This window comes from Arachis ipaensis, chromosome B5, assembly GCF_059453495.1.
Source record: "Arachis ipaensis isolate K30076 ecotype BB chromosome B5, ASM5945349v1, whole genome shotgun sequence".
Classification (NCBI taxonomy): Eukaryota; Viridiplantae; Streptophyta; class Magnoliopsida; order Fabales; family Fabaceae; genus Arachis; species Arachis ipaensis.
Window position 1 is genome coordinate 134,542,040 of NC_142440.1, and position 2,789 is coordinate 134,544,828.

The 2,789-nt window shown below is 44.2% G+C and overlaps 1 non-coding gene across 1 annotated transcript; it reads left to right on the forward strand.

Annotated features, from left to right (window-relative positions):
* Positions 1-2,433: 2,433 nt before the first annotated feature.
* On the forward strand, positions 2,434-2,541 carry LOC148565858 (small nucleolar RNA R71). The gene has a single exon (XR_015884250.1). It is a non-coding gene; the product is annotated as a small nucleolar RNA R71 (small nucleolar RNA).
* The last annotated feature ends 248 nt before the right edge of the window (positions 2,542-2,789 follow it).

The window sequence follows — 2,789 nt, forward strand, 5'->3', positions numbered from 1 at the left end:
GGTTAAGGTTCGGCCATATGGGTGGGTTTGGGTGGGAAATTGGTTTTGAATTTTGAAGGTAGGTGGAGTTTATGAGGTAGGTTTATTGGGAAGAGTGGGTGGATATGAGTGGTGAAGAGGTGATGGGGAAGAGAGTTTGAGGTGATTGGTGAAGGGTTTTTGGGTAAGAGTGTTTATGGGGTTGTGTGAAAGAGAGTGGTGAGAAGAAGTGAGTGGAGGTAGGTGGGGATCTGTGGGGTCTACAGATCCTGAGTGGATCCTGTGGGATCCACAGATCCTGAGTGGATCCTGTGGGGTCCACAGATCCTGAGGTGTCCAAGGATTTACATCCCTGCACCCATTAGGCATGTAAAAATGCCTTTGTATCCAACTCTGGGCGTTCAGCGCCAGGTTGGTGGCCATTTTGGGCGTTCAACGCCCATCTGTGTGCCATTTCTGGCATTGAACGCCAGAACCATGCCTGTTCTGGCGTTCAGCGCCCAGAAGCTGCCCATTTTGGGCGTTCAGCGCCAGAACCATGCTCTGTTCTGGCGCTGAACGCCAGACAGATGCTCTTCCAGGGTGTAATTTTTCTTCTGCTGTTTTTGATTCCGTTTTCAATTTTTATATTTATTTTGTGACTCCACATGATCATGAACCTAAGAAAACATGAAAAACAATAAAAATAAGAATTAGATAAACATTGGGTTGCCTCCCAACAAGCGCTTCTTTAATGTCAATAGCTTGACAGTGGGCTCTCATGGAGCCTCACAGATGTGCAGAGCTTTGTTGAAACTCTCCAACACCAAACTTAGAGTTTGGATATGGGAGTTCAACACCAAACTTAGAGTTTGGTTGTGGCCTCCCAACACCAAACTTAGAGTTTGACTGTGGGGGCTTTGGTTGACTCTGCTTGGAGAGAAGCTTTTTCTGCTTCCTCTCCATGGTTGCAGAGGGAGATCCTCGAGTTTTAAACACAAGGGACTTCTCATTCCATTGAAGGAATATTTCACCTCTGTCAACATCAATCACAGCTCTTGCTGTGGCCAGGAAAGGTCTTCCTAGGATGATGGATTCATCCTCTTCCTTTCCAGTATCCAGGACTATGAAATCAGTAGGTATGTAAAGGCCCTCAACCTTTACTAATACATCTTCTACTTGTCCATAAGCCTGTTTTCTTGAGCTGTCTGCCATCTCCAGTGAGATTTTAGCAGCTTGCACCCCATAGATTCCCAGTTTCTCTATTACAGAGAGGGGCATGAGGTTTATCCCTGAACCAAGGTCACACAGAGCCTTAAAGATCATGGTGCCTATGGTACAAGGGATTATGAACTTTCCAGGATCCTGTCTCTTCTGAGGCAATGTCAGTTGATCCAGATCACTTAGTTCATTGATGAACAAGGGAGGTTCAACTTCCCAAGCATCAATGCCAAATAATTTGGCATTCAGCTTCATGATTGCACCAAGAAACTTGGCAGTTTGCTCTTCAGTGACATTCTCATTCTATTCAGAAGAGGAATACTCATCAGAGCTCATGAAGGGCATAAGGAGGTTCATTGGAATCTCTATGGTCTCTAGATGAGCCTCAGAGTCCTTTGGTTTCTCAGAGGGAAGCTCCTTATTGATCACTGGACGTCCCAGGAGGTCTTCCTCCTTGGGATTCACGTCCTCTCCTCTCCTCACAGGTTCGGCCATGGCGCTTATGTCAATGGCCTTGCACTCTCCTTTTGGGTTCTCTTCTGTATTGCTTGGGAGAGTACTAGGAGGGATTTCAGTGATCCTTTTACTCAGCTGGCCCACTTGTGCTTCCAAATTTCTAATGGAAGACCTTGTTTCATTCATGAAACTTACAGTGGCCTTAGATAGATCAGAGACTAGATTTGCTAAATTAGAAGCATTTTGTTCAGAGTTCTCTGTCTGTTGCTGAGTGGATGATGGAAAAGGCTTGCTATTGCTAAACCTGTTTCTTCCACCATTATTAAAGCCTTGTTGGGGCTTTTGATCCTTCCATGAGAAATTTGGATGATCTCTCCATGTTGAGTTATAGGTGTTTCCATAAGGTTCACCTAAGTAATTTACCTCTGCTATTGCAGGGTTCTCAGGATCATAAGCTTCTTCTTCAGAAGATGCCTCTTGAGTACTGTTGGATGCAGCTTGCATTCCATGCAGACTCTGAGAGATCATATTGACTTGCTGAGTCAATATTTTATTCTGTGCCAATATGGCATTCAGAGTATCAACTTCAAGAACTCCCTTCTTCATAGGCGTCCCATTACTCACAGGATTCCTTTTAGAAGTGTACATGAACTGGTTATTAGCAACCATGTCAATGAATTCTTGAGCTTCTGCAGGCGTTTTCTTTAGGTGAATGGATCCACCTGCAGAAGTGTCCAGTGACATCTTTGATAGCTCAGATAAACCATCATAGAATATATCCAGGATGGTCCATTCTGAAAGCATGTCAGAAGGACACTTTTTGGTCAACTGTTTGTATCTTTCCCAAGCTTCATAGAGGGATTCACCTTCTTTCTGTCTGAAGGTTTGAACATCAGCTCTAAGCTTGCTCAGCTTTTGAGGCGGAAAGTACTTGGCTAAGAAAGCCGTGACCAGCTTATCCCAAGAGTTCAGGCTGTCTTTGGGTTGGGAATCCAACCATAATCTAGCTCTGTCTCTTACAGCAAAAGGGAAAAGCATGAGCCTGTAGACTTCAGGATCTACTCCATTAGTCTTAACAGTATCACATATTTGCAAGAATTCAGTTAAGAACTGAAAAGGATCTTCAGATGGAAGTCCATGAAACTTGTAGTTCT